Source organism: Amblyomma maculatum, chromosome 5 (genome assembly GCF_055883805.1).
Source record: "Amblyomma maculatum isolate TAMU_Amacu chromosome 5, ASM5588380v1, whole genome shotgun sequence".
NCBI classification, from domain to species: domain Eukaryota; kingdom Metazoa; phylum Arthropoda; class Arachnida; order Ixodida; family Ixodidae; genus Amblyomma; species Amblyomma maculatum.
This window is the reverse complement of record NC_139348.1, coordinates 77,777,228-77,791,358: the sequence shown is the minus strand read 5'-3', so window position 1 is coordinate 77,791,358 and position 14,131 is coordinate 77,777,228. Positions and strand designations below refer to the sequence as shown.

At 52.0% G+C, this 14,131-nt stretch overlaps 1 long non-coding RNA gene across 2 annotated transcripts in view; it reads right to left on the bottom strand.

Moving 5' to 3' along the window:
- LOC146188539 (uncharacterized) overlaps positions 1-14,131 on the bottom strand; it is a 45,229-nt gene that overhangs the window by 15,571 nt on the left and 15,527 nt on the right. For both annotated transcript variants that reach the window (XR_014707543.1, XR_014707544.1), the window contains exon 3: positions 7,983-8,128. This is a non-coding gene — a long non-coding RNA (uncharacterized LOC146188539). The remainder of the gene's footprint in view (positions 1-7,982; positions 8,129-14,131) is intronic.

Sequence of the window (14,131 nt, the reverse complement as noted above, 5' to 3'; positions counted from 1 at the left end):
TCCGAGGCGAAACCCCGCATGTTGACGCGGCGGTACGGGTACGCCCGGTAAAGGTGACTGGCTTCCCCGCAATGATAGCACAGAGGGCGACGGTCCCGGGGCCGCCATACTTGACGGGGACGCTGGTAGATTGGCGGAGGGGAGTAGTGAGGCCCAATGCGGCTCCATGCGAGGCCCTCCATGCGAGGACCCTGCGGCTCCATTGCTGGAGCTGCGGCCTTGATACTATGGTCCGGCGGGGGAGCCCGACGTAAGACGGACGCGTAGGTGGGCCTCGCGTCGATCGTCTGGTGGGGAGCGCGCTGCTGGGGAATGTCAGCAACTTGCTGAGCTGCCATACGCACCTCGTCCCGGACGACTTCAGCCAGTGAAGGAAAAGCTGTTGTGTTGAAAGGCATCCGGAGCGCTTGCAGTTCCTCCCGCACGACAGAACGGATGAGATTTCGTAGTGCGTCCATGTCGCTGCCGATATGCACAGGAGGTGCGTCGGACCCCATGATGTTCACGTCACGGTTGTACTGACGGGCAAGGTGTTGCAGCGTTGTCTCCATGGTCGCTGCCTCGCTGAGAAACTCCGCCACAGTGCGCGGTGAACTGCGCACCAGTCCCGCGAAAAGTTCTTGTTTAACACCCCGCATCAGGTGACGCAGTTTCTTATCTTCAGGCATTTGTGGGTCTGCACGCTTGAAAAGGCGTGTCATGTCCTCAAAGAACATACGCACGCTCTCGTTCGGGCGCTGATTGCGCGAGTGTAGCGCAGCTTCTGCTCGCTCCCGGCGGTCGGCGCTAGGAAAGGTGGCTTTGAAATCACGACAGAAGGCTGCCCAGGATGGGAAGGCAGCCTCATGGTTTTCAAACCCTGTCCGTGCAGACTCTTCAAGAGCGAAATACACTTTGTGGAGCTTGCGCTCATCAGTCCACCCGTTGTAACGAGCAACTCGCTCGTAGTTCTCAAGCCAGTCCTCGGCGTCCTCGAACACGTCGCCATGAAAGGAGGGGGGTGTTCGCGGCCGATGACACAGGATGTGGGTGGGAAGCCTGCTCTCAGATATCATTGCAGCGGGTTCTACGGCCGTCTGAGGATGCGTCGTCCTGGTAGCGGCCGGAAGGGGTCCGAATTCAGGGGGCTCTCCACGTAGGCGGCGGCCGAAACGTTGATGTACGGGGGTAAGCTCCGTATTGACAGGTTGATTATGCAGGACTGGATCGATACCCCGCACCTCCACCAGATTTGTAACGTAACGTTACACAGAAGGCGCTCTGGCACTCTTACACCGAAGAACACCAACAGCCAGTCAGGGCAGCACGAAAGCAGAGCACCGTTTCGCTTCGTCGTCTTCTCCGAATCGCCGGTTCAAATCTTCTTCGTCTATGAATGGCATGTGTCAATATAAATAAATAAATAAATAAATAAATAAATAAATAAATAAATAAATAAATAAATAAATAAATAAATAAATAAATAAATAAATAAATAAATAAATAAATAAATAAATAAATTGTAGGGGTGTGTTTATTCAGTCGGCGGAGATGGATCCAACTGCTCGGGATGAACTCGCAGCGGGGCGTAAGGCGTCGCGAATCACACAGACAACGACCAACTTCTTGGTTCTTGAGAGCGGCAGCACGCGACGCATGTCAGTGGCTATGATGATGAAGATTACCACACTACAGTTTCCCCCCAGGCAGAGAAGGAGCCATCCTGGCGACTCATGGAGCCGAAAGGACAGACGGATCGTAGTAGGGCTTGATTTGGTCCATCCACATGAACTATTTCACGTCAACGGCGACGCAAGTCCGCAGAGGGCGTAACGGGCTCAACTACGTAGTTGACAGGCGATGTTTTTTGAAGGACTCGGTATGGACCGTGATACCGAGCAAGAAGCTTCTTTGAAAGGCCGGCGGTTGTGGCAGGGACCCAGAGCCACACCAGGGAGTTGGTGCATAGGAAGGGGCCTCGCCAGTGTCACGATGGTGTTTTTGTCGCCACTGGTTTTCCTTTGTAAGCGAACGAGCGAGCTGACGGCATTCTTCTGTGTACTGGGCGGCGTCCGAGAGTGGCGTCGATTCAGAAACATCAGGGCGGTAGGGAAAACGCGCGTCCATTGTGGAGGTTGGCTCGCACCCGTAAAGAAGAAAGAAGGCAGAGAATCCAGTAGTGGTCTGTATTGTAGATTACGAAGGGAAAAACGTGGTCCCAGTTTGAATGAGCGTCGTTGACGTACAGGGCCAGCATCTCACTCAGGGTACGGTTGAAGCGTTCTGTGAGACCATTCGTCTGAGGGTGGTAAGAAGTAGCGGTGCGATGAATGATGCGGTATTCTTTCAGTAGGGCCTCGAGAGCGTCGGACAAGAAAACGCGTCCGCGGTCACTGAGCCGTTCCTTTGAAGTCCCGTGGCGAATAATCAAATTGTTGAGAAGGAACAAAGCAACGTCTCTTGCGGAGACAGAGGGTAACGGTGATGTTTCTGTGTAGCGAGTAAGATGGTCTAGTGCCACGATAATCCACCGGTTTCCTGCAGGAGTAGTAGGAGGAGGGCCATGTAGATATATGCCAACGCGGTCAAACGGACGAGCAGGGCAGGGTAACGGCTGCAACAAAACAGGTGACTTCTGAGGAGTTTTTCGGCGTTGACAAGATTCGCAAGCGCGCACGAAATGTCGTACAAAGCGGTACATTCCACGCCAGCAAAATCGCAGACGTAGGCGCGTGTAGGTTTTCAATACGCCACCGAAAGCACATTGTGGGTCACTATGGTACGCAGCAAATGTCGGCACGGAGATGACGCGGGATGACTAGAAGCCACTTCCGTCCATAAAGCAAATAATTTCGGCGATAGAGAAGACCGTCACGAATGGAGGAGTGGTGGGCTTGGCGGACGAGCGCTTTGGATGAATGACCGGGAGTAGGACTTGACAGAAAATCCAAAAGGGCATTGATCCAGGGGTCATTCCACAGCTCGGTAGCCATGTCGATAGTGGCAAGAGTCGACAGCTCGTTGGCACAGACCTGGTCAGACGAAGTATCTTTAGGCAATGGCGAGCGGGAAAGAGCATCCGCCTCCGTATGCTTCAGGCCTGATCGATAAATGACATGAATGTCAAACTCCTGGAGACGGAGAGCCGAGCGAGCAAGGCGACCGGATGGGTCTTTCAGAGAGGCAAGCCAGCACAAAGCGTGGTGATCGGTCACAACGTAAAACGGTCGGCCATACACATAGGGACAAAATTTTCCGATGGCCCAAATAATGGCCAAACATTCCCTTTCTGTGTCTGAATAATTAGATTCTGCTTTCGTCAATGTTCGGCTGGCGTATGCCACAACATACTCGCTGTAACCAGGCTTACGTTGGGTAAGGACGGCACCAAGCCCAACACCGCTGGCATTAGTGTGGATCTCCGTAGGCGCAGTCGGACCAAAGTGGCGTAGAATGGGAGGCGAAATCAAAAGGCGGCGTAAATTGTCGAAGGCTTTATCGCAGGCTGGAGTCCAGGCGGAAAGGTCGGAGCTGCCGGCAAGAAGCTGGGTCAGAGGAACGATGATAGAGGCGAAGTTCAAGATGAAACGTCGAAAGTAGGAACAGAGGCCGATGAATCTCCGCAGCTGCTTTACGGAGGTTGGCTTCGGAAACTCTGCAACTGCGCGAAGTTTGGTGGGGTCGGGAAGAATGCCTTCCTTAGAGACTACGTGGCCTAAAATTGTGAGTTTTCGAAGGCAAAATGGCACTTCTTCAAATTCAACTGAAGCCCAGCATCGGCGAGACATGTGAGGACATTCTTTAGGCACAGAAGGTGAGAAGAAAAGTCGGTAGAAAAAACTACGATGTCATCCAGGTAACAAAGACAGGTCTGCCACTTGAGTCTACGAAGAACAGTGTCCATCAGGCGCTAGAACGTAGCTGGGGCATTGCAGAGGTCAAAGGGCATAACGTTGAACTCGTATAAGCCGTCCCGTGTTATAACGGCAGTTTTCGAGAGGTCATCATCAGCCATCGGTACCTGCCAGTAGCCAAAGTGCAAATCCTCGGCTTCCTGTAAACAGTCCAAGGCGTCGTCGATTCGCGGCAAAGGATAGAGATCTTTGCGCGTTATTTTGTTAAGCCTACGGTAATCGACGCAAAACCGGATGGAACCATCTTTTTTGGTGACCAAAACAACCGGAGAAACCCACGGACTGTTAGATGGCCGTATGACGCCCCGGCGAAGCATGTCGTTCACGTTGTCAGAAATGACTTGGCGCTCAGAGGCCGACACGCGATAAGGACGCTGTCGTAAAGGTGCGTTTGTACCAGTGGCGATTTTGTGCGTAACGGCACACCTGCGACCCTGAGCAGCGTGAGGAAGGTCGAAGGCAGAAGTGACGTTCTGTAGAAGAGCAGCGATTTGATTGCGTTGCGCGTTGTGCGGGCGGAAGATCTGCGTAAATAGCTTGTTGAAGAACATCGGGTGGTGTCGAAGCGGTCGCTATATCGCAAGTGCTGATAACATTACTGTCTCATGAAGTAGGCGTGGCAGGAAGAGTATTTACAAGCACGGGATCAAGTTTTTCAATACCACCGCGACACTCGCCGCGTAGCAGGACGAACGGGCACAAAAATGTATTTGAGAAGTACATTGCACTAAGGCGATCTTCGAACTTGAGAACAGCAAATGGAAGCAGGAGGCAGGGATGGCGTGAAGCGGTGTCGGAAGGTGTGAAGAAGACAGTCGAAGAAGTAGCGCTTTCACAGGAGAGTGGAACGAGGGCAGCAGAAAAGAAAGGAATGTCTGTGTCATTAACGACAAGGAGGTTTGCAGACTGGGTAGGGACGTCACACAAGACGGTATCAAAAAGAGGTAAAAAGGAAACTTCCGCGCGGGCGCAGTCAATAACGGCACGATGAGTGGTAAGGAAATCGTAGCCCAGGATGATGTCATGTGATCAGTGAGAAAGTACAATAAACTCGATGGTGTATAAGACGTCTTCGATAAGAACACGGGCCGTGCATGCCGCTGAGGAATGAATGCGCTGTGATGAGGCGGTGCGAAGCGAAACGTCGGAAAGCGTGGTGGTCACCTTACGAAGACGACGGCAAAGAGGTTCACTGATGGCGGATACGGCTGCGCCCGTGTCGACAAGAGCGAGAACTGTGATGCCGGCGACAAACACTTGTGTACGTTAGCGGGAGAACACGGAGGACTTGAAGAGTTGAAACCAAGCGCCGCAGTTCTTGCCCCGTGAACTGCGACTGTTAGTTTCCAACGTCGGGGAAGCGGGGACGGGGAACGGCGACGAGGCTAAGGTGGTCGGCGAGTTGTATATGTTTTATTGTCACGAGATAGAAAGTCGGAACCGGGCGGAGTTCTCGGCGAGGGCTGGTCTGTATCGTTGGAGTAGTTCCAGGGGTCAGGGCGAGAAGGTGGAAGGCGTTGGCGGCAAAGACGTGCTACATGGCCCGGCAGCCCGCAAGAGTAGCAGACTGGCCGGTTGTCCGCGGTACGCCAAGGGTTCGTAGGGCGTTGACGTCCCTCGGAATAGGGACATGGAATGCAGACACAGGCAAAAGCGAAGGAAGGCTGGAAGGTGCGGTCTGGTAGAAAAGAGATTCTGATGGCATTAGCGGCCTGGCCGCAACTTGGGCGTAAGTCAGTGGTGCCGTCACTTGCGCCGGCACGGTGCTGGGCGGCAGCACAGGGCTGGGCGGGAGCATGGACCTGGGCGGAAAGACAGCGATGTGATCTTGCACGGCTCGCCGTATGGTAGGGGCCAATGACGGAGCCATGTCAGGAGCAAGGCGGCCAGTATCCTGTAACTGAGGGACCAGTGATAGCTGGCGGGCCACCTCTTCTCGAACAAAGGGTAGGGCTGGGGTTGGGTTGTGGGGTTTAACGTCCCAAAGCGACTCAGGCTATGAGAGACGCCGTAGTGGAGGGCTCCGGAAATTTCGGCCACCTGGGGTTCTTTAACGTGCACTGGCTTTGATTTGTTGAAGCAAAGGGCTGTCGTCTGATGGGGTAGAACCGCCCGGCGCTTGTGTAGAGATAGCGTCGTCTCTAACACCGGACCGCCGGGTAGAAGCGCGCTTCTTACGAAGGACGTCATAGCTCGGCAAATTTTGATAACGTCACTGACCGTGGCAGGATTTTTCACCCCTAGCAGCTGGCATGCGTCGTCAGAGATGCCTTTCACGATGTTTTCGATCTTATCTGCTTCGGACATTAGCGGATCGACACGCTTGCAAAGGTCCATGATGTCTTCTATATAACTGGTGAGCGACTCTTCGGCATGCTGAGTGCGCTCACGCAAGCGTTGTTCTGCCCGGAGCTTGCGAACTGCAGGGCAGCCGAACACTTCCGCAAAATTCTTTTTAAATGCAGACCAAGATGGCAGGTCTGCCTCATGGTTGCGAAACCAGAGGTTCGCCACGTCAGTCAGAAGAGTACGTTTCCTAGCTTGATAGCATCGTCCCATCTGTTGTAACTACTGACGCGCTCATATGCCGACAACCAGTCGTCGACGTCTTGGTCGGCTGTGCCACTGAAGAGGCACGGATCACGCTGCCGTAGAGCTCCAGAACACAGCACGGTGGTTGGGAGGGGCGACGATGTCGAGGCAGTGTCGTCCGGCATGCTGGAAGCAGAGGGTAATGTGCGGCTTCTTAGTTCCAGGGTGGACGGGAACGTACCCAGCAGCACCTGCACCAATTGTAGGGGTGTGTTTATTCAGTCGATTCAGATGGATCCAACTGCTTGGGATGAACTCGGAGCGGGGCGTAAGGCGTAGCGAATCACTCAGACAACGACCAACTTCTCCGTTCTTGAGAGCGACAGCACGCGACGCATGTCACTGGCTATGACGATGAAGATTACCACACTACAAAATAAATAAATAAATAAATAAATAAATAAATAAATAAATAAATAAATAAATAAATAAATAAATAAATAAATAAATAAATAAATAAATAAATAAATAAATAAATAAAAACCCTCATCGGCGCTTGTCTTCGCACATAACGAACAAAGCGGCGGTACTGCAGTCGCCCTCTCCTGAGCGCATTGCTATGGAGTTTTTAGATTGTCTGCTAACAGAAATATCATTTCACTACTTCACATGCCTTTCGATGAAAGCAATTAAATATTATCTGGGCCGAGCAGCGGCCCGCATGCTCTCCCCTATATATTCTAGTTCACTGCAGCACTAGTAGTAAGGTACATGCAAACCACGCATATGGACATGTAGGCCGACACATATTAAACCTTTGCAAACGCCGACGAAAAACATCACTGGCTTCTCTCAGATAGGCCAGGATAAACGTAGCGAAAGCTCAGATTATCGTATCTGTCACTCCTCATCTTAACGCCTTACTTGGCGAGACGTTCTTCTGGCTCTTCCGACGCCTTGGACGCACATTTAGCCTTTCGCATATCATTTGTACACAGTCGGGCATCCTCACGCCTAGGAGTGATTTTCATGTTGATTGACGCAGCTGCATTGTAGGCGTGCTCATCATCCTCCTCTTAATCGACAGCGCATCTGACTAGCAACCTCACACGCTCATGCCTATATTTTCAGCTGTGCACATTGTGACGTTATCAAACGGAGTAAGATGCAATGAAGGACACTCGGCGTAGCGAAGGGGGCCGGCGAATGGTTTGCGCATGAGCAGTGAGACCGAATAACGACGCGTGACGTCACGAACCGGCACATGCCCAGTTGTGGCCTATGCGAGGAGCAAAGAAACTTGTTTCTAGTATCCTAGAGCAGCTTTCGCTGAGTTATTCTCGCCACCCAATGCTTTCGAGCCGTATCCGTACTTACAGGTATCATCTATAGCTATCTCCTTCATATTGCTTCGGGCTGCAATTTTATCATCGGCCAACAATAACTATACAAGCAGTCTTGGTTATGATGTGTACGAGCATGCTGGTCAGTTTCACTGTTGACAAGACAAAATTCTGCATAGTTCGCTGTTATACAGATGGCTTTTCAATTACTTACGTTTTATTTTTCAAGTGGTATTTTTCGTAAACAACCTGAGTAGATGTTACATTTATATTTTTATAAATTGCTTCACTGTCTAGCTGACTCTCACTGTAGTTGTAGTTAACTCCATAAAGCCGAAGGGATGTCAGTTTTCTGCAAGCCTGAAATAAAAATTACGCGCTAAATTCTGCAATATTTGTTAGTTTTTCATTTATACGTCATCAAAGTGCATCACAACAATGCCACCACTCTTTTGGTAAAAGCATTAAGCAAAACAAGTACTCATTGTCATACACACAAAAGATAACATTTTCTTTACCTCTCTTCGCTAAAAAACGTATAGAAGGTTAGAAATGAAAGTTTTAATGTACAGCCTTTGCCAAACGTGTACAGCCCAGGTGGTTCGCTTCCGAGCCGTGTAGTGGCACTCATTTAGCATTAGTTGAGGTCCTTCCAATTGGAGAGAGTAGGGCAAAAAATCTTACTATCAAGAGATTTGGAACATTGGAAATACATTGTAAGCTGCACGATGTGGCTCAGAAGCAGACCCCCTGGGCTCTACACTTTTGACAAAGCCTGTACATTTATATATCAAACACATACATATGCTTACTGAGAAGCGTCCGCACTGCACATCACAATCTAATTTGCATAACTCATAACTACTCTCTGAGCAAGGTTCAGTGTCTTTTTTAAATGACGCTTTTCTTTGGGCTGCTTCTTGCTGGAACGGCCTCAATTCGATGAAGGCGAATAATGACTACGCATTTTGCGCGTGAAATCTAATTTGAGAGAGCATCTGAAGAATTGCCAGGACCCGGCGTTAGAGGATTAGGCAATGTTTATAAAAATTTGTTCGCTCCGATACAGAGTACTTGTCATGGTATGAGTAACACTGCTCTCCTTTGATAGCATCCAGGCTTTGGCATACGAAATAAACTAAAGTTCACATAGTAGTGTCATCATCATCATCATAAAGTTAGCAGCACATATGGTAGCCCCTATTAACAAAGTCCTGTGCCGGCTGCAGGCGTCTTAATGCCGCGAGCTTCATTACCCCGTCGACAAGCCAAACAAGCTACCACCCTTTGCTACGATTCAGTTCTCATAAAAGCAGATTATTTGCGGTTAGCGGGACACGAGAATATTGCCTCTTAGTATGTACCTCGCATTGGACAGAAGTTTTCCATACATTTCTAGTATGATGTCAATAATGCGCGTTTATGGCATGGCGCACTGGTTATCTCTTGATTTGAAGGGGACACGGCACATGTTCGCATGAAAAGCTTGCTATCTAGGACTGTGGCCGCGGCTTTTGCTCATAGGCGAATATCAGTGCCTGTATGAAACTGTTTTTATATATTGCCACCTGGTTTCCCCATGTTCTAGCTGCGCCTGGAAGAAGAGGACACTGAAGTTGACTCTCGTGCTATGCGCCGAACGTTTGCCTGCTGGTACAGCTTCGTCCCGTCGTTTTAGTCAAGTCTAGCCCTGTTGTCCGTGACATATTTTGGTGTCGGCGCAGGGTATCGATCCCAGTATATGTCCCGAACTCCTCCGCATACCCAGGATTCAGGTCCTGTGCCAATCGACACTCCTGTTCACCGCGCTAGCCGGAGGAACCTAGGCCTGCCACCTGAGCACAGGCCGTTGGAATTCACCACCGCAGCCGCCCCTCGACCTGTCATGCAAACTCCGACGTATTACACTCTGCAGGACCCGCGACTGCCTAAGGCTTTCCACGGCTGTCAGACGGAAGACGTCGAAGACTGGCTCTCCCAGTTTGAACGGGTCGCCGCATTTAATCAGTGGGACGACGCCGCAAAGCTCAGGAACGTCTTCTTTAGCCTGGAAGATGGCGCTCGTACTTGGTACGAAAATCGCGAAGGCGCCCTAACATCGTGGCGCGAGTTCTGCCGCTGCATCCTGGACACCCACACCAGCCCGGATCGCCGAGAACGAGCGGAAAGAGCTTTATGCTCTCGCATACAGATGCCGAACGAGACCATAACCATGTACGTGGAGGACATGACTAGGCTGTTCCGACAATCTGACCCGGTCATGCCCGAAGAGTAAAAGGTACGCCATCTCATGCACGGCGTTAAGGAACAATTGTTCGCTGGGCTCGTGCCCAATCCGCCGAGCACAGTTGCCGAGTATCTTTCGGAAGCAATCACGATGGAAAGGATGCTCCAGCAGCGGTCTACGACCTACGACAGGCCGGTAATCGCCGCTTCGCTCACGGAGCCGCATTCGGCCTTCGGGGCTAGTCCGGATCTTCTTCGCGACATCATCCGCTCCATTTTACGTGAAGAGCTCCAGAAGCTTTTCGGTGCTTCCCAGCCGACGGTCGCCTCTGTCGCTAGCATTGTACGAGAAGAACTCCAGCAAGTACTTCGGCCTTCGGTACCATCTGCTAACCCGCCATCTTTTTCCAGCGAGTCCTCTCGACCAACGTATGCGGACATCTTGCGACGTCCCCCAACTGATTACACACAATTACTGCCACCCGACCAAGGCTCACTGTATTCAGTCCACCCCGAGCCGTACATCGACAACCGCCGACCACCCCAGCGAAAGGCAGACCTGTGGCGTGCCCCAAATTGGCAGCGCCTGTGCTTCCACTGCGGAGAACCTGGTCACTTGTATCGACAATGCCCATATCGTCAACAGGGACTGAAGGGTTTCCCCATCAACATGCGTAGCCCTCCTTTAGGCCAACGACCCCGGGATATTGAGGACTACGTAGCCCAGCAGCGCATGGCGCCAACTTTTAGACGACAGTCACAATCTCCGTCTCCACGCCGATCATCCTCGCAGCCCAGCTCCTCCGGGATGGCGCAGCGACGGCCGCCTAGTCCGAGCCGGGAAAACTAAAGACAGCGACCTCAGGGGGCGAGGCCGCTTCAAATCGACGCGACGAAGACCCCGACAACGCGACCTGTGAGCGACCGCGACTTGACGGCCCCGACGACAATTCGTACACGTGAAGAGAGACTCTCGCTCGATATACCCGTGCTCCTCGACGGCTATAAGGTTAGCGCATTGGTAGACACTGGTGCTGATTTTTCGATTTTAAGCGGGAAGCTAGCGATGCTTCTAAAAAAAGTGATGACGCCATGGTCTGGCACGCAGATTCGAACCGCTGGCGGGCATGTCGTACCTCCGAGCGGTCAGTGCACGGCGAGAGTCCAAATTCGCAACTCCACGTTTGTTGTCAGCTGCCTTGTGATACCTGACTGCTCCCGCGACTGTATCCTTGGTGTCGATTTTCTCCGAGAGTATGGGGCCATTATCGATCTCCGGAAGCGTACTGTGACCTTTTCGATCGAGAAAGCTGATGATACTGACACCGCAGACCGCCAAAGCCGTGCCCCTCTTCGAATTTCTGCCGAGAGCGTTTATATTCCGCCACGTTCCATTGTTTTTGTGACTGTTAAGTGCGATGAACTACGTGACGGAACGGCGGTCGCTGAGGGCAACCAGTCCCTTTTTCTCCCCCACGGCATCACCTTGGCGCGGAGTCTCATCCATCTGCGTAATGGCCGATCTGAGCTCCTGGTGACTAACTTCACGAACGAACCCCGCCATCTTTTCCGCGCTACCGCAATCGCATTCGCCGACGCCTTAGCGGACGTTTCTGAATGTTTTACGTTCGGAGAAGTTGAAAATGTGCGCCCATCCCTTGATCGTCTGGATATTAGTACAGATCTCTCGGAAACACAGCAACACAACCTGCGTTCTCTCCTTCTAAAATACAGTGCTTGTTTCGCGACGTCATCGAAAATTCGGCAAACACCTCTTGTGAAGCACCGTATAATTACTTCCCACGATGCCCGCCCTATACGCCAGGAGCCGTACCGCATCTCAACGACGGAACGTGAAGCGATTCAGACACAGGTTCAGGAGATGCTTCGTGATGGTGTCATCCAACCCTCCAACAGTCCGTGGTCGTCCCCTGTCGTGCTGGTGAAAAAAAAGGATGGCACCCTTCGCTTCTGTGTTGATTATCGAAAGTTGAACGACATCACTAAAAAAGACGTCTACCCGCTGCCCCGTATCGACGATTCGCTCGACAAGCTTCGTCGCGCCCAGTACTTCTCCTCCATTGACTTGAAGAGCGGGTACTGGCAGATTGAGGTAGATGAGCGGGACCGCGAAAAAACAGCTTTTGTCACCCCAGATGGACTGTATGAGTTTAAAGTGCTGCCATTCGGCCTATGTTCAGCGCCGGCTACTTTTCAGCGCATGATGGACACCGTTCTCGCCGGCCTCAAATGGCAAATCTGTTTAGTTTATCTCGACGACGTTGTCGTGTTCTCTGAAACCTTTGGAGAACACCTCGAACGGCTTCGCGCAGTATTAGATGCCCTGCGGTCAGCTGACTTGACGCTCAAGCCCGAGAAGTGCAACTTTGGCTACAAAGAGTTGAAGTTTCTCGGTCATCTTGTGAGTGCCGCAGGCGTTAGGCCGGACCCCGACAAAACTGCCGCTGTCGCCAAATTTCCCGTTCCTGCCACGAAGAGGAGTTTAAAACGTTTCCTGGGTTTGTGTGCGTACTACCGCCTCTTCATCGCCGACTTTTCCAAGATAGCCGCACCCCTGACCCGCCTCACGGGGGATGATACACAGTTCGTGTGGGCCGCCGAGCAACAAGAGGCTTTTGCGGAGCTTCGCAGACGACTGCAAACTACCCCTGTTCTTGCGCAGTTTGATGAAGACGCTGCCACCGAAGTCCACACCGACGCCAGCAACATCGGCCTTGGCGCTGTACTCGTTCAGCACCAAGCTGGCGTGGAAAGGGTCATTGCGTATGCCAGCCGCACGCTCTCCCGCGCTGAAACAAATTATTCCACTACGGAAAAGGAATGCCTCGCGGTTGTGTGGGCAACTATGAAATTTAGGCCTTACCTCTATGGCCGTGCGTTTAAAGTCGTTACTGACCACCATTCTTTGTGCTGGCTGGCCAATCTCCGTGTACATTGTGTACACGGAGATCTGGTCAGAAGCACGAAGATGCTGACGCGCTCTCCCTGGCACCCGTCGGATTTGTCGATAACGTGACGGATGACAGAGGTTTTCTTGGACTAGTGAATGCCTCAGACATAATGACCCGACAGCGAGCTGACCAAGACCTTCGACCTGTCATTGACCACCTGGAGGGTCGCGCAGCTGACGTCCCCCGCCAGTTTGGAAGGCACCTGTCTGCACTCTGTCTTCGGAATGGCGTTTTATTCAAGAAAAACTCCAGCACTGTTGATCAAGCGCACGTCCTTGTCGTTCCGGCCGACCTTCGCGACGATATCCTTTTTGCTTGCCGCGATGAGCCCACCTCCGGCCACTTGGGCTTTGCACGCACACTCGCTCGAGTTCGTCAAGCCTATTATTGGCCTAAACTTTCTGACGCCGTCCATCGCTACGTCAGAGGCTGCCGCGAGTGTCAATGTCGAAAGGTGCCTCCTCTCAAGCCCGCGGGTTTGCTCCAGCCTATTATTCCACCTCGGACGCCGCTTGACCAAGTCGGCATCGACCTACTGGGCCCATTTCCGCTGTCATCGATGGGAAACAAATGGATTATAGTCGCGACCGACTATCTCACACATTATGCGGAAACCAAGGCAGTCCAGCGGCACATCAATTGATATCGCTCAATTCTTTAAGCAGCAAATCGTGTTGCGTCATGGCGCACCGTCCCTAGTCGTAACCGATCGAGGCACCGCGTTTACGGCACAGCTCATGCACGACGTGCTCGAGCTTAGTCATACCAGCCACCGAAAAACTACTGCATATCACCCGCAGACGAATGGCCTCACGGAGAGACTCAACAAAACCATCGCCGACATGATCGCAATGTACATAGACTCGCAGCACAAAAACTGGGATGAAATTCTCCCCTACATCACTTATGCCTACAACACGGCCACCCCAGAGACGACGCGTTTTACACCATTTCGCCTAGTCTACGGACGTGACGTTCGGACGATGTTGGATGCCATGCTTCCGAGCTGCCCAGATGATCATCCACTCATGCCAGACGCCGAGCAGTTTGCTCAGCGCGCTGAGGAAGCACGTCAACTTGCCCGCATTCACATTCAACAACAGCAGGGCACGGATGCACGCCGCTACAACCTCCGTCATCGACACGTCGCATACCATCCTGGAGA